Source organism: Telopea speciosissima, chromosome 1, assembly GCF_018873765.1.
Source record: "Telopea speciosissima isolate NSW1024214 ecotype Mountain lineage chromosome 1, Tspe_v1, whole genome shotgun sequence".
In the NCBI taxonomy this organism is placed as follows: Eukaryota; Viridiplantae; Streptophyta; class Magnoliopsida; order Proteales; family Proteaceae; genus Telopea; species Telopea speciosissima.
The window spans coordinates 47,657,478-47,679,665 of NC_057916.1; the positions used below are offsets into that span (position 1 = coordinate 47,657,478).

Genomic DNA, 22,188 nt, shown 5'->3' on the forward strand with positions numbered 1-22,188 from the left:
TAATTTTAGTTACTTCAATGGAATCGTTGGAGAGAACAAAATGCTAAAATATTCAAGTTGCAATTCATTACATTTTCTTTTCAGTCAAAGGGTCCTAAACCTGGTTAGTTCAGGCTCTTCAATTTTTGGTTTGATTGGGATAGTCTAGTTTTCCTTCTACAATTTCTTTGCTCTACTGTTGTAGCTCTCTTCAAGTCCTTTTGTCTTCATTGAGCTGAACCACCAAAGATAAAGCTCATGCAAAAGTAAAAAGCAGGAACCAAAGGGGTCAAATTTTGGATAGAACCACAAATTTAAAAAATTTATCTTTCCAGTATCCATCATAGATCTTTCCAATTTATGCTCAATACCAATTAATAATATAAGAGGAAGAATTTTTGTTCCCATCAAAGCTTAAGCAAAGAAGCATCATATCTCCAAGCTTTTACAAAGGTTCCACAATAGAAGCTAAACCATAACGTGATAGATACAGCAAATAACTTGGGTTTTTTTTCCCCTCCAACTTCTTGAAATTTTACCATTTTTGCCCAACTTCCAAGTATTGACTTATGATGCTTGTCCTTTGATAAATTGGAAGCCAACAAACATAAAACATAAATACATTTCAAGCATCCTTAAAAACCACTTGCATAGTAATAATATCGTTATCCTTCCAACGCATAGTAATAGTATCCTCCCAACAATAGTCCTTCAAGATTAAGATGAACAAACTAGAAATATTCTCTCGACCAAACTCATATGCAACAATAGTCCTTCAAGATTAAGATGAACAACCTAATCATCGATTTCCAGAAATAGGCCAACATACCTCCATGAAAGCTTGAGTAAGAACATTGAAATTAAGAAAAATAAAAAAGCACAGAGAAGCTGCCTTGGATAAACTATACTGCTTCTCTTAGTACAAGCATGGCCTTGCCTTGATATTAAGTAACATAAGTCTTTTACTACTTCAAACTCCCAGAATGAGCAAAAGAGTGAAGAACATACTAGAAATAGAAAACCCAAGAAAGAGAAGTCAAAGGAACCCCTTTTTTTTTTTTAATAAAAGTTTGGATTTTCAGACAAACTAGACAAAAAAGGAACTCAATCCTCACATATCAACCATTTATAAAAGTTTTTACAAGATGAAGTACATATAACAGTTCTTCAATTGACTGAATTGGTCTGCCCATATTAAGAATTATGAAACCAGAAAATAAGCTTCAAGCCCCTTGGAGTACTCTTCTTCATAGGACGCTTGTAATAATTCTCCCTATGAACCATGTCATCCACATAAGACCAAGTACGCCCTCTTGGAGTGATCTCTGCCCACAAGAACTTCTTTGAGTATGGGTTCACAAGACTTTCAGGGAATTCCTCAACAGTTTCACAGAGCAATCCCTGCAAATAAACAAAATAAACCACAGTTAATATGATAAGAACAAATTCTCCAAGACTCTCACATTTAATAGACACTTTATTACTGTGTGTTATTTTTATATGAGGTGTCTATCAGTGTAAATTTTTTTGGTTAGATGGGGTTATATGGGGAAAGAGAGAGAGAGAGAGAGAGGGCAAAGGTGGCTTTAATGCAGGGAACTTGGACTGGTCCTAGCTCTTATGGATCCCAATCAAATGGAATGAGAAATGGTGTTCAGAACCCAAAATAAAACTCAAGTTGTTAAAGAGAGATCTTCATGAATATTATTACACTGGGTTCAGCTCATATAGATCCTCCCCTGTACATTACTAAAATTCTAACAAGGAAGCATCATCATGAGGAAACAGTGAGGAAGTGTAGTTTGTAAGCACTGAGCAGAGACAGCCGGGTTCAGGTCTGTGTTTATAGTTCTTGACAATTTGATCCATCATCTTCAATTACTATAATGTTAGGTATTGAAAATGATTCAGAGCTGATAAATCATAAAGAAAGAAAGATAAGGCAGTCCATATAAGTAACCTGCCTAAAGCATCCAAACCCTTTTCTTTCTCTTGTACGGCCTCGTGAATCTGGCATTTTCTAAGGACGTTTCTAAATGCATGGACATGGAAGCAGTTAGCAATAGCAAGTCAAACTGAAATTACTACTGATGATGATGCCAAAATAGACAAGTTTCCAAATCTATTATGTGCTTTTTCACAATGACATAAAGACCTCCAAACTAGAGAATTGCTGTCCCACTTTAAATCAATAACACAATTTCATAATATATACTTGACCACCCACCCTTCACCCCAAAATTCCATTACACAATTCGTAGTTGGAAACAGAACCAACAGAACTAACCTCTCCTCTCCCTCAACACAAAATCTTACCCCCCCAAATATCACGCTTGTCTTCCCTCCGACAACCTTGTTTATTACATACATATCTCCTCGAAGTTATTACTGTCTTATCTGTTCTCCGCTTATTTGCAAATTCCTTCCTAACACTAAAACCCAATCTTCCTCTATAGCTATTATAGAAATCATATGCCTCCGTCTCTGAATTAAATTAAATGCCGATTTTAGGCTTTTCCTCATCATCTAGGCCTATGTTTTTATCCGGTGTAGCTGTTGGATTATCCATAACCCACCTGAACAATAGCAAACAAAATTTAAAAAACAAAAACCAACCACACATCTTTATATATTTCAGAAAGAGTAACTTCACCAATATCCCTATGAATTCACAACATCATAATGTTTACCTTACAGACTACCTTAAAGAAATAAGAAGGTAGAAGATAAGAATTAAAGAAATAAGAAGGCATTACAGAAAACCACTTGTACTACTCATTGAACATTGTTTTCACCTGTCATTTGAGAAATTGTTCCTGATATGTAAATAAAATGCTGGTATCCAACTTTAACCTAACAGTCACTCATCTAGCAATTGAGATCAGAATATCAATTCAAGAGCTATTACTGACCCCAAAAGTGTAAACTTTCTCTATTCTAAAATATGGCTGTTTTCATCACATGTCCCAAGTTGTTGGTCTAAGCAGGCAACCCAATATTTTGGATAACTTTTGAAATGTCTCAAATTCCAAGCCTCTCTAGTCATGTTCAAAACTACCCCAGCAATCTATGCAGCATCAGCTTGCCAGCTTTAGTATGAGAATAATAGAAGGCCTTAAACTGCATAAACAAATAAGATTTCATTTTCTTTTCCAATATCTAGGTGAATTAATCCAAGAACCTTCAATTGGTATGAAAACTGGGATACAGTTCAGGTTTCACAGTCCAACAACCTTCAATTAAATTATTTCCTAGCCTATAGTCCATCATTCATGAACATATCAGCCTGAATTTACAAATAAAGGAGGTCATGTGTTCATCCACTTGTGCTTAGTACATAATAGGGAAGAAAGACAACCGATGTTTTATAAGTTCAAACAATTTAAGTGACATAAATGGCTAAACTGGGAAGAGAGCAAGATAGAGCACCCACAAAAGGTTCATAAATCGATACAAAAATGGCAAAAAAAAATAAAAACACAAACAAAAACAGAGGCAATGTAAAGAAATCAGATCTTCTACCATTTTCCCTTTCTCTGTAAACTGATTTGGTTCCAAATCAACACAATAATGGCAAAAAAAAAAAAAAAAAAACAAAGAAAGTGGGAGGGAGATATAGCAGGGATACCTGGCGTGTGGAGAAGACGAGTCATCGTCGCCTCCGGTGCCTTGGGGGAGAGGAGTTTGCAAGATGAGGGTCTGCAAAACAAACCCAAAGTCAGAATGGGTTAGGGTTTCGTTCGTGCAAGGAAGATGAACGAGGAGAGGGAGTTGGGGATTTAGAAATACTCCCATTTACCTCTTGAAATAGCAGGGCAGAGACCTTCGTTCGTGAGAGGAAGATGAATGCCTGGCGTTATGGCAGAGAGTTAGGGATTTAGAAAGAGAAACCACGAGAAAGGTGAACGCCGACGTGAGGATGCAATTTACGGTGAGTCTGGTCAGGTCGTCATCATCGTGTGAGAGAGGAGCACCACAGTGGAGCACAAGTTCAGTTCGTTGTTGAGAGAGTAGAGACGAAGAGAGAATGGAGGGAAACTTTCGATTGAGCCAAAAGAAAGATAAATTACCATTTTAATTTAGACCGTCAGATCATTTAATGCCACATGTCTTCATCTTAGGTGTGTAATTGAAATGTAATTGAGAGGTTGTAATTGAGACCATAAAAATCCATAAATACCCCGCTCCCTCTTTTGAAAACGATCATCAAAAAATTAGATGTCTCTCCATCTTTGATTTTTGGCATTTTCCCTCTCTTCTGATCATTTGGTAGAAGCTCTAAAGAAAATCTGATTTTCTTCTTTTGAGAACTCAAAGTTCTTTCCTTTCAGTCCTTCGACAAAAACTATGAAAGAATTTTGATTTTCCAATTTGGTTCTTCTGGTTTGAATGTCTGAAAGCTCCCAATGCCCCGTTATTTAGCATAAAGCCCCTTGATAAGTCCCTCGAAGTCCCTAATCTGCAGTTAATGAGGATGTTTCCAAACCCTACCTTATGAGAGGTATATCCCTTTTAGTGATAGAGAAGAAGTCTTTTCCCCTCCACCTGAGCTGAGGTTTTGCTCGATTTTCGATGAAGTTCTTCTGGCACATCGAGGTTCTGCCGCATTCCATCGATAAACCCTAATATAGAGCAGAAGCGTAGTCAAAATTCATCTACGAAGATCAAATCTAGGTATTTGCACCTTCTTATCACATTTCAATTCTAGTATAATGTAGACCGGTAAAGTGACCGGATTATGGCATACACTTGTGGATATTTTATGCCATCCCTATGCATACGTTATGCTCATTGTGCATCACAAATCAATAAAAAATATCATCTTGGCCTTCCAGGGGCATTCTAGCAATTATTTAAAAGAGCCCAAAATGGCCATCCACTATCACTAAATTGGCGTATTTAGTCATTTTAGGAGATTTTCCATCAGAGGTTTTACTGCTTTCTGGATTTTTAGTGATGTGTGAATGCGTATTTCCACTAATGATCTGATTGACGAAGCTCAGGTTATACACCTACTCTCAATCATTATTGCTTTCTGAAGTTTTAGTGATGTGTACGTTCGCTGTATACTAATGATCTAATCGATGAACGAGAGGTTCTTTTACCCCCTCATCGATCATTATTTTTACTAGAGTAAATGACTGGCATCTGACAGAATCTTACTGTCTTATACTGGTCTTTCCAGAATTACTGCTTTCTATAGTAAATGACTCTGGTATCTGACAGAATCTTATTGTATTATACTGGTCCTTCCAGAATCTCGGTTTTTCGGCTCTTATCCCGTCACGTTTTCTAAAAAGACCTATCGATCCCTGTATCGTCACGGTACCAACTTTTTCTAAAACTACGTTCGATACCCCCCGTCAAGATTGGAACGTCACTATATGCATATGGATGCACTAAAATCATGTTTTTAACCAATGGTGATACCTCTAAAAATTTTGTTCGTACTTGTTGCACTTATGCCCTTCGGAGGCATTTTGGTAATTTATCGATTAAAGGCCCGAAATCCCATTCCAGTAATACTATTCAGTATGTCTGGACATCTTAAGTTAATTAAAATCACTTTTGATATTTGCAAATCCCTAGAGTATCACTTTTGACACCCATTTACCATTATGCCCTTAGGGGGCATTTTGGTCATTTTGCAACCGCCAAAGTGCCTGTGGAGTGTAGCCATGGTCTTCCAAGTAGCATATTGAAGGATGCTTGAATATCAATAACTTGGAAATCGACAATGAACCAAGCTGGCCCAACCTTGATATCTGTGGTGAGAATTCCAGTTACCTCCCGCCTTGTATTGTCGTATACCCTGATGGTTTGGTTTGAAGGCCTCATTTTGTCAAGAGGCAGACCCACGTACTTTGCAGCCTTCAATGGCATGACATTAAGGGCTAAGCCGTTATCAATCAGTACTTGTGGAACTTGATTCTTGTTGCACTCCATAGTAATGTAGAGGGCCCTATTGTGGCCTTTCCCTCCAGGTGGCAGATCTTCATCTGAGAAGAGCAACGACTAGATTGCATAAGTGGCCCCCACTATATGAGATAATTCCTCTGGTCCCATTTTGATGGGTACTTGTACCTTGGCAAGAGCCTTCAAGACCGCTTCTTGGTGAGTTGATGAAGCCATCAACAATCCCCAAATTGAGATGTTGGCTTGTGCTTTCTTCAACTGGCTTAACACCAAATTCTTAGGTTCATTGCTTGGCTTCGGCTGGACAGGCTGATGTTTTTCCACAGTTAGACCCTTGTTCTTGAAGTTCATTCCACTCCTAGTTTCCATTACCTTGAGCTTTCTTTCTTTAATGATCATTCAACTGGACAAACTGTTTGTGATGATGATGGTTCCTACTACAGAATTTCTCTTCTTTGCCTCTTGCTTCACGACTTTCTTCTTGATCTTATCTTCCAAGATAGCAATGGATTTCTGAGCTTGATTCAAAATCTTTATCAAAGCCTTTTGCTTTTTAGCGATTTGCTCCAATAAATGGAATTGCTCAGGGCTGCTTGGGTTCACAGGGACCAATTGATGTAGCATCTGAAAGGTCTCAGTGTCCCTTTGATGCATTTTGCTTCAGCCAATGACTTGTAAAACTAATTATCCATCTCTTCATCTTGTGAATCGGAGTCCTCAGTACTGGAAATAACTAAACGAATATTTCCCATGGGATCACCAAATTGACCTTCCTCGTTAACATTATTGAGGAAGAAATCATCATGCGCCTGCATCCATTCATGGTATTCCTCACTACCACGATCAGGGGAAGAAGGAGTTCCATATAAATCTTGTGCCAATGCAAGTGTTAATTTCACAGAATTCTCCAGGTGGCATATTTCCTGAGGTAAAGGCCATTGTTCTTTCACTGGATCCAGTTGTTGAAGCTCCTCTTGGTTCTTGTCATCTGAAGCCACAACCTTCATGAGCATTTCTTGAATCTTATCAATGTCTCTGTGGATCTTGTTTACTTGAAATGACAGGGTCCATGGTGCTGTCCCACAAATTTTCTCATATTTGTCGAGATGGGTCATTGGCGATCTGACTCTTCTTCGTCTTCTTCTTCTTCCTGGTCTTCTTTGATAGATTCTTCTTCTTCATATGAATCTTCTTCTTCTTCTGAATCTTTTGCCTCTAACTCTTCTTCACTCAATTCTTCTTCATATGAATCTCCTTCGCTTGAACCTTCTTCATCAACATCCATGGGTCGGATGTCATATGTTGGATCAAAGTAAGGATCCCCTATGTTTATGTTCTTGATCCAAGTTTTCTATTCTTCAATTCTTGCGGGAAGTCCATAATAGGGATTCACATCTGAGAAGAGAATGGGGTCTTGAGGGGGCTTCCCAAACAGGTCTTGTGCCAATTCGTTAGCAAGCCAAGTCATATTTCTCAATTCGTGCAAAGCTCGAAGAAGTAGATCATCTTCATTAGACATTTCCAATTGCTCACATTGTGGCGCGAAATTGTTACACATCAGATCTGGAAATTGAGAAGTTGCCTTATAAAGGATTTCTTGAGTTATGGTGGCAATTTCAAGTACATCTTCCACTTGATAGTAGGTATTCATGCCCCAATGGTCAAAATCCTTTCCTATCACAAACCAGTTGCCTCTTGGGTCCTCGAGGGATCCTATCTCTTCATCATCTCTATTTTCATCATCACTGCTCAAAGGGATTGGCTGGATGAGGTCAGTTGGACCCATGTGGTCATCATCTGCTCCGATGCTATTTATCCACCATGTTGCTTCTATGGAGAACTCATCTTCAGAAGACTTCAGACTATTCTTCTCTTTGGCATAGTCTATCTATTCATCAAATACCTCATCATAACCAGTTTCTACTTCATCTTCTTTGTTGTCATCAGTGTCTCCCCCTAGCTGAATGAGAGAGACTTTTTTGAATAAGGATTCCCCAATAGCTAATGCTGACACAGCTTTGAGTAGCTTGGGTGTCACATGTTCTATGGTCTTTGCACCCTCCTCCTCATCACTAGATTCTTGATCTGGTGCCAAGTGGCTGATTTTATAGGCCGTGAACCCATATTTTTGCAGAGATGCTCTTAACTCCAGACCGTTCAAGCCATTTTCTAGGAAGTCCAACTTTTGTAACCATTTATTAGACACCATTCCCATGCCATGATCACATGGTTGTCTGCCCTCTCTTTGTCTGCCGTCGTAATTTGTTCTAGCACAATGAACACACACTTGCATCCTCTTAGCTCTTCTCTTTCGGGCTTGTCTGCTTTTTCCTCAAAAAGAGAAGGACCATTCTTCATCCTGGGATTGTTCTCCCTCCTTCCCCATTTTAGGTTGGATCAATATTGTCAGATCCATCGAAGACCCTTCTTCTCCCAGCATGTTTCCTGATCCTGTTGATGATTTAGGAGAATAGGATCCCTTGAGGAGAGGTTGAGGTATTTTCTTTGACGGGAGAAGAGGTTCTACCTACCTATTGACTGGAGACCTGAGTGATAAAAAGGGGAATCAGGCCGATTTACCTCCTGAGAGACTTCCTAAAGCATCTGATGCTTTGTCTTCCCCTTTTCTCTTTTTGATGCAATGATAACCCTGTACACGCGTCCATCCATCAGCTTCCTTTTTCCCCCAATGGGTCTGATTAAGAGAGTAGGATCTCCCTAGTCTGAGTCTTCTTATAGCATGTTGCCATGGGCCGAAAAAGGATTTAAAGTCACATTCGGCTGTTTCCTTGTTTGGGGTTCGGTCTTCCTAGCATTAATCATGTCTTGAATGGCATGCTTCAGATGTATGCATTTGTCTGTTTAATGCCCCTTTTGATCATGATAATTGCAATACAAGTTAGGTTTGTACCATCTTGGTAAATTTGCCATATCCACTTACCTGGGTGGGACAGTGTTGATCATTCCTTCCCTCTTTAACTTTGTGAACAGTATTATTGGTGTCATTCCTCCAAAATTGAAGGTTCTTTTGGGAGGCTCTGGTTCAGCTTGAATCACGAGTGGTGAAACTGTGGAGGCTACCATTTGCACTTTTGCAGGTTGCCGACTAGAACCTGTCACATTTACTCTTTTTACCTTTGGAGCCTTCCTTCTAGAATAAGACCCAGTCGTTTCCTTAGTCACTCATTGTGTCTACCTTTCCTTGAATATCTTATCTTCGATCTCCTTCCCAATGGCCTTAAGAGCATCAAAGGTCTTGATATGTTGATCATACAATTTGTCGTGGTATTCCCCATACAAATTTTCAAGTACGATCTCTACTTGTTCTTCTTCTATAAGTCGAGTCCACATTTTCGTAACCTTCTCTCGAAATCTCATGATGAAGTTTGAGAATTCTTCAGTTGATTCTTGCCTCAGGGCTTCCAGTTCTCTCCTGGTGATGTCCATCTTAGTATTATAAGAATACTGTTTTGTGAAAGCTTTCACCACAGAGGACCATGTTTGGGTCTGAGTTTGGTCTAATTGAGTTAACCATCTCAGAGCCGATCCGGCCAAAGAGTACAGAAAAGCCTGCCCCATTTGATTCTCTGTGAGGTCCTAAGATTTGGCCATGGTAGCAAAGATTTTGAGATGAGCTTTGGGATCTCCTAAATCATCAAGCTTATCCAATTTCCATTTGAAGTCTTCAAGCATCTTCCCTTCAGGAAAGAAGACCAGTTCTTCTCTACTTTCTCTTTTCTTTTCACCTTGACTACGACCTCAAGTTTTTCCACTTTCTCCCTCTTCTTTTCTCTCTCAATTTCGGGAGGGTCAGACGACAAGCTAACCACAACATCTTCTCCCTCTTCCACCATTATTGTGACTGGTGTCTTGGGAATTGTTGAAGTGCTCTTCCTTACTTCTTGCTCGATAGAAACCGGTGTCAACTCTTCCTTGGAAATATCTTGGACTGATTGTAGCAACTGTGTCATGAGCTATCTCATTTCTACCATATCTGTCTGCAACTGCTCCACTTGATGTTCCATATAACTTTCAGAGTGATGATCGTCGGAAGGATCCATGCTGTTTTCAAATGATATCTCAGTTAAGGAACTGGATGGAAGCGCAGGTGACAGAGTATTTGGAAAGGACGATGGATTGATCAGAGTTAATCTCCCATCATTTCGGACCCACACAGGTGAAGGAAGCTTTCTCGGGTATGGAATTGCGCCTCTACATAAGGAAGAACATCCTATTTCAGACTTAGGAAGAAAGAGAAAACTACCTCTATCGGAACCAAAATTCAAACAAATAAAGTTAATTTACGTAAGAAAGTCGCTCTTGGCTTTTGTATTTATCTTGCTTAAGTAATCGAGGGCGTAGTCAAAACTTTCGACGTTGACCGTTGTGGAAAATACCTCGAATGCCATCATTGATCAATATCTCTTAAGCCAAAAAAACAAATTCCATGCGCGAACACACAAAAAAGAAGGCCTCTAGGTCAAGATTCCAACTCATATATCTTGAGAAAATACAAGATGCCCATTTTTCGAGGGACAAGTGGAATTCCAGTGTATGAGAATGAATTGCCCATTTTCTTCGAGGGACTATCGCGGGACCATGGAATTCCCTACTTTGGTTGGCTATAGTATGAAATCAAGATTAATCATTGATAACTCTCACGATTAATCATTGATAACTCTCGAATTCAGACCTCAACAAAGTTAACAATGGTTAGTTTGTGTTGTATCCTACTTATATATGGTCTATTTTCCTACATAATGCATGATATAGGTAGGCTTATAGGACAGAAAAGGTTACCCTTGACGAAATCGATTTACTTGTCGCTTATACGAGTCATGGGTACGTGATCCTTTTAATATACCGGTCACATGATCTCAGAATAGCCGTTAGTGCCTTTTTTGAGTGGCTTAAGCACCCCATAGCACACTAGTGGTTATCCGCCGGTGATACTAAACCCGTAAAGTAAATATCAAGGGTTGTGGCTTCGCCACAAATTACCCATGACTACTCATGGGGTCCAACGACTAACCACATGGCTAAAATTTTTTTCATGTCGTGCATGTGTGCATGAAAGTGGTGCAGGAAGCAGCTATCATTCAATCTCAGAGTACTTAGTATGACGTACCTCACCTCCCCTGGGGTAGAAGTACGTCAGGGAGTACCCTCGTTGTTTGATTTCACTTCAAAAACTATGCATGATGCAGTTAGTATAACTTCAAAGGTTAGCCATACATGTTTTCACACAAAATTAGAGAGAATATTCTTGCATTTATTTGGGAGCATCTATTTTCGAAAGCTCGACCACGAATGGGTAATTACCCATGAGTCCCCAGCGGAGTCACCACTGTAAGTACCGTGGTCCACTGATGAGGGGTTTCCTTGGCCTTAGGACGACAGATTTTGGCCTTTGATGGGAACGGCGTACCATTTCGATACATCATTATGGGGGTTGGGATCATACTTCATATAAAAATGGAGTCGCCACCTAGGATTAGGGCCTAGGACCCAATGAGTGTAGCCCTATCCAGTATGAGGGAAACGGGCTATGTGATTCCATATGGTCCGGTCAGAGATTGGGTAAGGGGTCAGGTTATAAGCATGGAAAGGTATTAGCACACCATCTTGCCCAGTAAAACCGGTCTTTCTATTATAGATGCTAGGTGTCGAATATTCTCTCTCTATGATATATTCCTAAAATGACTACATAACCATGCATTCTACCGATGTATATACACTATTTTTCACTAACACGGAAAACACAAAAGGCTACATTGCGCCAAAAAATAAAATGTAACAATTATACCTTTATATGATGATCTCCCCAACTGTCGATAATCCCCTGGCTCAGGTGGAGACGGATGGTTGAATCGTCATTGTTTCCTCGAGACAGAATGACAGCTTATAAAAGGGGATTTTGCTATCTGTACATGAATGGAATAACGTCTATGGAAGCAAGGAAGTTTTCGTTACCTATATGCAGACGAAGTAAAGTCTCACACTAAAATGAGGACACTCGAATGTTGGATGTGGTAATCGAAGGATCTACCCCCTAACTTAGAAAGAAACTCTCAAAATGGCTTCAGAAGAGGGCAAAAAGGTTGGAAAAAATGAAGTGGGGTACCCTCCCTCACACTATTTCTCCATGAAATGGGGGAGGGGAACCCTCCAATTTATAGGGGTACCCTACCATGGAGTGGGCGGCAAGGCTCTTCCACGGCGTCTTGGATGACGTCACAAAGGTGATGTTTGTCCTTTCTCGTGGCGCCATGGAAGGCTTTCCACGCTGCCACGTTTGAGAAGTGACATCACCAAGGCTTTTTTGGGACTTATTGGGCCTATTTGGGTTTCTTTGGGCTTATTTGGGTTTCTTTTGGCCCGTTTGAGGGTTATGATTGCGATACTTCCCATTCGTATTCCGTTGACTTCATCGTCAATGGTGGTGGCAAAATTTTAGTGTCTATAGGTATCGATTCTTGACTATCAGTTTGTTGAGCTCATGATAGTCGATGCACATCCTCATGCTATCGTTCATCTTCTTCACAAACAGAACCGGTGCTCCCCAAGGAGAAACACTTGGCCTTATAAACCCCTTCTTCAATAAATCTAGGAGTTGCTCGTGTAGCTCCTTCAATTCAGTAGGTGCCATCCTGTAGGGTGCCTCAGACACTAGGGTTGCACCTGAAAACAAGTCGATCATAAACTCAGTCTCACAGTCCAGTGATAACCGTGTCAGGTCTTCCGGAAAAACATCCGGGAACTCCCTAACCACATTGATTTCTTCAAGTGGCACCTTCGCCTCAACATCCATCACCAATGCCAGATAGCTTTGGCATCCTTCCTCAATCAGCTTCTTAACTTGTAGAGCTGAGATGATAAACTTCTTGGGCTTGTTCCACTTGCTGCCTTCAAACACAAACTCTTCACCCTCGTCAGGTTTAAACACTATCTTCTTCTTCGCACAAGCTAGGCTGGCTCCATAGGTGGACAACCAATCCATACGTAGAATCACGTTGAAATTCTTCATATCCAGCTCGATCAAATGGGCCACTAGCTTCTTAACACTGATCTGTACGGGGCAGGGCTCATACAATGAATCAAGTTCAACTTCTCCGCTTGTTGGTGTATTAACCATAAGATTTTGGGACAGTCATTTCGATCTGATTCCTAGCCCTTTAGCAAACGAGGGAGATACGAACGAATGCGACACCCCCGAATCAAACAATACATAAACAAGCTGTGAACATAGAAACCATACTTGACAGACACCAACAATACCCATTATAATAACATAACCCTATATAAATGGACAAGCTCAAAGGTCTAGGTACGATACTTCTTCTCACAGTAGGGTTAGCCTGAACTTCTTCATTATTGATTACATTTTGCAATTTTTATTCAGTATCTAATTATCTATTAGTTTACCAAAAAAAATGGATAATTATCAATTGAACAAAAGTATTTAAAATTTTAAGATTAGGCTAAGTTTTTTAACCCAAAGAAAAGTTTAATAGTCGATTGAGTATGAAACAAACTAATACCCAATTCGATGTGACTGGTCAATTAGGGCCAACCAAGCCCTAGAAAAAATCAAGGTCAATCAGGGCCAACCAGGCCCAACTCGGCCCAATCAGGGTCAATCAAGGTCGGGCTAGGTTGGGCCGAGCCCAACAATGTTGGGCCTAGACTGAGATATCTCAGTCTGACCTAGGGCCGGGTTGGGCTTGGGTTGAGCTAGGAGGACTCAGGGTTGGGCTAGGGTTTTAAAAAACCCGACTAAACCTGGCCCTGTTTCACCCTAATTAATATCATTGTAAACTTTCACAATGTTACACCTATCCACACATAGTATTCATTCCACGAGACATTCATATCAATTTCCACATTCATCGTTATACATTTCTCATCATAACATGTATGCCAACACAATCCATATAACAAGGTCATATTCATTTCATAACTCATCATGCATTTACTTTTGTATTCATACTACAACATTCATAATCACATTTCTAATCGTGTCAATATCAATATTAAAATAAACACCCATCACATAATGGAGAGAAGTTCCAAGGTAGAAGAATCTACTCATAGTACATCACATCTAAAATGGATCATCTATGTTGATCACCTGGGGTTTCTCAACCCATTCATCACCTGTGACCACAAGGTCATCCAACACATCAAGGCACTTAAATGATTCATTGGGTTAGGCCCCATAAGATCAAACCCACCAAAACTATCAAAATTCCCAAACAAGGGTGTGGTTACCGCGATCGGACCCTCCGGAGGAAAAAGAAAGAGATTCCTCTACTTCAGAGGTGGGGATAGTCTTTTATGACCCTTTTATGTGGTTGATAGTATGGTTCATTATTTAGACTAGTGGTTGAAAATGGGGGGATGGGGTCATGCTTCATATACATTAAAGAAATAGGAGTCGCCATCTAGGGTTTGGGCCTAGGACCCAACAAGTGGTAGCCCAATCTCTCAGGATTGGAAAGGGCTACATGATCCCATATGGTCTAGTTAGAGATTCTGGGTAAGTGGTCAGGTTATGAGCATGGGAAGGTATTAACACCCCATCTTGTCCGGTTAAATCGGTCTTTCTACTAGATGCTAGGTTTTGAATGTTCTCCCATAGTAACATGTCCTATAACAACATGCCTGGCTAAATCATGATACATTAAGTACTAAGAAAGGAAAAGAAAACATGCTATTTTTTGAATTAGAAAGTATTGTGTACATTAAACGGAACAGTTTAATTCTCTACATTGTTCCAACATGAAGGGAAAAGAGTAAGAATGTATACATGTACACAAAGCCAATGAAAATACAAAGTGTGCAAGATACAGGACGTCTCCTAGCTCAGGTGGAGACAAATGACTGACTTATCCTTCGTCGAACAAAAGTAATGGCTATAGGTTGGATGCTCAGAATTTGGACAGAGTAATGATGTCACGAAAGATTTGAAGCTAAGCGCTTGATCTTCGGATATAATAATGGCGTCGCAAAAGATTTAGAGGCCAAATGCTCAATAATCGGACAGAGTAACGACGCTATATGAACTAATGGGATCTATAGGGACAAGGTATGGAAATGGGTTGGATAATTGGATTCGGGTGACTCGGACTACAGACAGGGTAACTGGACTAAGGATTTCAAAGCTAGGAATGGGGCGGACCTCGGGATGAACGGAACAGGGCTTTGGACATTGAAACAAGAGAATCAAGGCTCTGGGGCACACTTCCTGAGAAAAAATCCATCTTGCAAATGAGGGGGGCGACCCCTATTTATAGTGGCCTAGGGCACTCTGCGGCGCCACATAGGCCTGCTACGGCCCTATGACCCAAATTTGAATCACTGAGTAACTAAAAATTTTGATATACGGTGTCGCACTATCTACGATGTCGCACTATCTAGGCGCCGTAGAGGAAATTCCTCCCTTTTGCGGCACGGCAGAAGGTTGGCCTAGGCTCTATAATTGGGATTCCTTGGCTAAAGGGTATTTTAGATTTTTTGAAGAGGTTTCGAAGTCTCAGGGGGTCTTCAAGAGACATTGTCAATCATTCGTGTTCTGTTTGTCGTCATCGCCAGGGGAGGGGTGGCAAAAATGCAGTGTCTACAGGGGTGATTTGAGCTCACCGAATTCCTGTCGGGCTCGTTGGTTCACAGCCAGGTTGGTTGTCAGGCTCATCGGCCTAGCTGGGTTTTCTGTCGGGCTCGCCGGCACCCACACCGAAAGTATTCTTTTTCTCAAAAAATGGAAACAAACTAAAAGATTCCATTTGAACCGAGCTCATCGGTTATTTGTTGGGCTCACTGGTTAGTCGTGTTGGGTTGCCGGTTGCTGTCCAAAAGCAGCTCGGGACAGCAAGCCTTAAGGGGAAAAGTGGAGGCTTTCATTCTAAACCCCCAAAACCACCTTTCTCACACTCTAGGTAAAATTCACATGGTTTAGAACATGTATTGAGTCCAAGGAACTCAAATTCACCCATAAATCCCAAGATTCCACCCCATCTAACTCAAAATTAAAACCCTAACTTGGGTTCTAACAACCCTTTCCATTTCTTGATAAACCAAGCTCACTCTTGGGTACATTGCCTATCAAAACACCCTAGTAAACCATTCAAGTCATTACCTAAACCTAGAATGAAAACCAAAAGGGTTCCATTGCATTTTACCTCCAAAACTCCTCGTAACTTGTAGAAATTGGTGGTACTTGGCTTGGCTTGATCGCCCAAGGTTTGATGATGACCCTCTCTTTCAACCCAAGCTCGATCCTTGGTCTTTCGTAGTCTCCTCCTTGCTCGGTGGAGTCCTTTCCTCATTTCCCCTTCTTCTCTCATTCTCTCCCATTTTTTTATCTCCTCTAAACTCCTAATGACTTGATGAAAAATGCACTCCTAATCTAACTCAATCCATTTTATAGGTATTCCTATTGGACCTAATTGAACCGATTCTTGGTCCAACCTAATAGGAATTCTGGGAATCAAATCAATTAAATCTTAATATATTTTTGCTGGAATAAGCCCTCCTCAAACCTTTTCCTGCAAGTCCGCCCCCATCCTCTCTTCCTTTTTTATTTCTGGCCTTTTACAGAATTTTTATCTTCCTCCCCTTTAGAGACCCAAAAGCTCTGGTTCTCAAAATAAGGATTCTTGAATTTATGCTTAAGCAATGGTTTGGGGTCCTTTGGCAGTGAGTCAGAAATAGTGACAGCAGAGACATTCTGGCTCTCAACACCTATATTAGGTGTGCCCTTAGCCTGCTTCCAACTTGGAACCTCATCACCTCTTAATGTGATAGCTTCACTTACAGATTCTACGACTGCGATAGTTTCTTCAGAGCTCCTTTTTTTCTCAATAAAACATAGGTTCTAATGGTATCCATAGACTCATATCCTTCTGCAATTTTTGCCTGTGTCAGCAATGAATTTTAATTCAGAAACATCAGATTTAACTTTTCCCAACATGCGCATGGGTAGTCAAACTTTGCAGCGGTGGTAGGGCAGTGGGGTGTACAGTGGAGGGTGTGATGGGGTGCAACAGTGGTTGAAAAGAAGAAGTGGTGGGTCCCTCTTTTTATATTTACCCAAACTATGACTAACACCAGGAAATGATAAAATATTATTTTTCAAACTACAAATAACAACAGACTAACACCGGCAGCCAAAGGAGGTCCGAGTGTAATATTCTTTTCCAAACTATAACTAACAACAGACTAACATCATCAGCCAAAGGAAGTCTGAGTGTAATAATTGAAAATAGAGGGGAAGAAAATTTAATTAGTGAAAAATACAGGAGAGGAAATAGTAAATTTTTCTAATAATAAAAATCAATCTAAATCAATCTAAATTTTTTTTTGGGGCAGAAGTTTTTATGCACGACCTGCATTAACTATTATCAGCCCATCCAAAATGATCATAAAACCCCCACACCCTTATTGAATTAAGTGTTTTTTCCAAATGTCCCCCTCAAATTGTCCATTTGTACAAATGCACCCCTAAAACTTTACTAATTTCAAATGCACCCCTACTTTCGAAACTTTGTAAAACTTTATTCTAGTCCGTTAGTCCGGGACTTTTGATGTTAGTTTTAGAGAATCTAATGACCAAAATGCCCTTATGATAAAAACCTGCCAAAATTAAAGAGTAAAGTGACCAAATTGCCCTCATCTTCCCCAAATCATTTAGGGTTTGAAACTGAAAATCGATTTGGGGAAGATTTGGGTTTGTTCACTTTACTCTTGTTTTAATTTATAGTAGGGAAATTATCAATGCCACCCCCTCACGTTTGCCTATATTTTAAGACAGACCCACTAACTACCATAATATCAATGGTTACCCATTTTTGAACAGTGTTAACCATTAAAATTGTTTTGACCAAAATACCCTTCACACTAAAACATTAAAAAAACCTTACCTAAATCATTTCTTAAACACACACTGTACTCCCCTAAGAAAAAGAAAAAGAAGCCCTCTCTTCCTTCACTTCCCAAGCCCCCAAAACAATGCCGCCAGAACAAGCGCCACCGGAAACAATCACCACAACACCATTAACAACAGTAGCAACGGCGACGGCCATGAAGAAAAACGTTGTTTCTCTAGCGAAAACCAGTACCCAGCCATTTCTTCCACCCTGAAGCTGTGGCAAACTTCAAATATTGGCAATGAGGGTCGGTCCTCTCCGATCCGGGTATGCGCTAGCGATGCAGGTTGGTGGCAGAAAATCGACGAAGGTCAGTCACGGGCAGAATGGTACGACAAACAAAATAAAAAACAGGGGTGGGAATTCATATTACAGACTGACACAATCAAATAAAATCAAACAGAAACGAAAGGAATTGCAACGGCAGAAACGTTGAGGTTCAATCGTGGTTAATCCGATGGAGGTGGAGCAGCAACAATGAAGAAGTCAGAGGGTTTCCCTAAGCTCCCCAGGTTGGTACCGTGATAAAGAATTAATGTTACCCCTCTCACGGTCGTCAAAATCGAATGGTTCGAATCACTTCTTCCCTAGGATGAACTGAGCTGCCATGGATCCTGAAATTATTTTCATGGATTGTACTGTGGCTGCTTTAGGGAGGACGACCGTGGCTATTTCTTCCTTCATCGAAGGTGAGGAAATCGAATAGAAGAAAGATGGGGGGTAGGGGAAGAATGGGTTATATTTTCATATGGTCATAGAAACACCACGGTAATGGTGTAATAGCTGGAAAATATAGAAGAGAATAGAAAGAGAAGAATGGAAATGCGATTTTAGCAATAGTAGAATGTAAATGGTAGGTTAGTAATGGGTTCAGTCATAATGGGTAGGAGTTTTGATCGGTGGGTTTTGGAAGACCAGTGGAGGATGAGAGAAGTAAGTTTTTGGTTGGGAGAAAAATAGAGAAGAAAATGTTTGGTCAATGGATTAGAAGGTGGAGATGGTGGACGACTAGGTTAGGTTTTCATTTGGAAAGGTAGAAGGTAGAGGTGGAATGATTTAGTGATGATGGAGTAAGAGTTTCAGTATGAAAATCGGAAAAATGAAAGAGGGTAGAGATGAAGATGATAGGTTGCAGTGGATGTTCTCCAATGTTGTTAGCTGAGTGTGAGGAAGAAGAAGGGTTTGTGAGTGTTTTAATTGAAAGGGTAGATTAGGTCCTTCACCCATTAAGAAGGGTAGAATTATTTTTTTAAAAATATTATATAGCTGACATCACCACTTAACACCACTTAACTAACAAGGGGTCTGTGTGGAATTAGTTTGGTAAAGTAGGGGGTAGCATTGATAATATGATAGTTAGTGGGTGTGTCTTAAAATATAGACAAACGTCAGGGGGTGGCGTTGATAATTTCCCTTTATAGTATGGCTACCATCATGCCATCTTGAATCATCCATGGAGATTGTTAACCATCTTATCATGCTAAAGTTTTAAGAATTCATTTAATAAGTAGTTGCCAAATCTGGAACTGGCATTAAATCCTCCAGAGAAAACAAAAATTAAAAAATAAGATTCGAAAGACTGGAAATTAGATATGGAAATTGTTGAATTAACACTGAGTTTTTAGAAAAACAAACCTTAGAAATCAAAATGGAAAACCCTGAACGATGCTTTCTCCACCGAAGGTTAGAACCTTAGCTTATCCCTGAATGTCCTGTTTGAATTTTGAATTCACTGCTAACTTGCAGAGTACTTCAATGATTGAAATGGAACCCAATTGAATTGGAACCCCAATTGGGAAGAAAATTTGATTTAAAACTCAAATGTATAGAACATTCTTAAACTCCTGCAAAACAGAGAGAGCAGTAGAAATGAGAACCAGAGCAACTCAATAACTACAGTTTATCTACAAAGATACTCACAAGGAATGCATGCAAAGTTCCTCTAAATGTAACGAACTCAAAAATCAAAAGCATAAACGGGAGCATTAGCTAGGAGATCCCTGCTTGAACGCAATTTCCCGCAGAAAATTCGTCAAAATTCTTCAAAATTCTAAATAGGGAAGAGAGAGAGAGAGAGAGAGAGAGAGAAGCAAGTTAACAATCTTAAAATTTGGTTTTGAAATCAATTTTTTTTTTTGGGAAAAAGGGAGGTATATATTTATAAAAATTAAATTACTGTTACATGAGAGTTACATTCTGTAAAATATCTTTCCATTGACATCATCTCTAACCAGAGCGGAGAGAGACTCTGGGAGGCAATCAGGGCTTAAGTGGATCTCCTGACAGGATTGAACAAAACCTGCAAGGAAATCAGCACATTGGTTCACTTCACGAACTTGATGCGAAAAACCATAACTTCTGAAGCTATCACGAAGGCAATGGATATCCTCGATCAAACCAAGTACATACCACAGCTTTTGGTATAAGCCAGTGATCATCTGCACCGCACATTGTGAGTCTGACCGAACCTGAACCTGAGAAAGATTTAAGGCTCGAGCCTTCTGAAGACCCCCTTTAATAGCCATCAACTCCATCAATAGATTGTTAGCATCTTGGGCACCACCCGCGATTGCAAAGAGCACTTTACCAGCCGAATCACGGCCAATAGCACCATATCCCCCATGGTCTGCACGTACAGATCCATCACTATTAATGGCCACCCACTGGGAAGGCGGCAGAGACCAAACATGAGGCGTTGCTATAGAGTGCTGGTATGAGACATTCAGTTGCCGGGGTATATAACAAGCCTACCCCCTTCCTTCTCGTTCGGGTGACGTATAGAGTTGAAATCTCCTAAGAGGAACCATGGAAGAGAAGTAGAGGTACTGATACTCCTTATATCATTCCAAAGAGATTCTCTATCTGGGGTAAATTCTCCCCATAGACAAAAGAAGCAACAAAAATCTGTTGTGTTGATCTAATAGTCACTTGGACGTGAATGAGTTGAGACGTAGTCAAAATGGAAAGAACCTCAACTAAGTCATCATTCCAGAGAACCTAAACACGCCCCATAATAGAATCCCCATAATTATTTAAACACTTCCATCTACTCGCAAAAGAACGGTAAGTTGAACCAAAATTAACTTGCTTAACTTTGGTTTCAACAATGCCAAAAACTGCCAAATGATTAGAACTAGCCCAATCAATTATTGCTCTTCTTTTTCCAGGTTGGTTAATCCCCTTGGCATTCCATGCACCTACCTTGATCATTGGGAAGCAGCAGAAGTGGAGTTTGGCATTGGGGTACTCCGCCCCGGACTTCTATCCCTTTCACGTAAAGAGTGTTCAATAGCCCCATCGGGCTGTTCTTCATTTCCATCTGCAACATGATTTGCTAAAGCCATGAAACGATTCCCAGCAGGCATGATAGAGGAAGGCCGAGTAGGGCGACCAACAGAAGCCAAGTGTGGAGCAGGTCTAGTGTTTGCCGCTGGAATCAAACCTGGCGCACTCATGTTAACAATGTGTGGTGCTATAGCTGGGCCCACAGAGGGAGTAGAAGTAGGTTGAGTAACTGTCACCACACCAGCAAAAACAGTCACGCCACCACCCTCAGTGTCATCACCTGTAGCGGTGTTATCGAACTCCGCAGGCACGGGTCTCTTTGCCCTGGATTGTCGTCGATTTGGTGCCTTCTAAGGATTATCAATCTGCATCTTACCCTGGCTCTGCGACTATTGCTTTCCCGATTGGGGGCACGAATGGTCCATATGACCAAAGACTTTGCAAGAGCTGCAAATAGGCAGAGCCCAATCATACTGAACTTTTTGCTCTATAGTTGAACCATTATCAAGCACAATTGGAATGCTATCCGGCAGACCATCAGCAACATTAACAAGAACACAAAACCTTGCAAATGATAAATGCTCACGATTTGAGGTTCTTCGGTCTCTGCAGATTGGCCTTCCAAGAACGCTAGCTATTCTTCCCAAAGATTGGGTGCCCCAGAAATGAAGGTTCAAGCCATAAAGTCTCACCCAGAGGGGGTAGTCTAGTCTCCTCCTTATTGGATAGGGAAATATCTGGCGTCCACGGACGAAGGACAAGGGGGTGAGCACCCAAAGTCCAAGGACCCTCGTTCAGAATTTGAAAACTGAGATCAGTGTCCTGGAAATCAAAAATGAAAATGCCACTTTCCAATCCAAACACTTCCACTGCTCCGACATGCACCTATTTCTCCTTAACAAAGAGCTGCATCATAGAGAAAGAGGGGCGAGGTCCGAAAACAAAACCCACCAGGGCTGATTCCCATCTACCTTTCTCATCAGCTAACTCCTTCGAACTGCAACGTGCTACCTTCTTTCCATCGACAACAGATGGCTCAATAAAAGGGATTTCATCGGCCCCATCGTGGACTTGCCCTCTT

General features: G+C 40.6%; 1 long non-coding RNA gene across 1 annotated transcript; it reads right to left on the reverse strand.

Moving 5' to 3' along the window:
- Positions 1-1,068: 1,068 nt before the first annotated feature.
- Positions 1,069-20,239, reverse strand: LOC122648036. Its single transcript, XR_006331008.1, has 3 exons — positions 20,228-20,239; positions 18,486-18,490; positions 1,069-1,224 (listed from the first exon to the last, which is right to left on the reverse strand). It is a non-coding gene; the product is annotated as an uncharacterized LOC122648036 (long non-coding RNA).
- Positions 20,240-22,188: the final 1,949 nt, after the last annotated feature.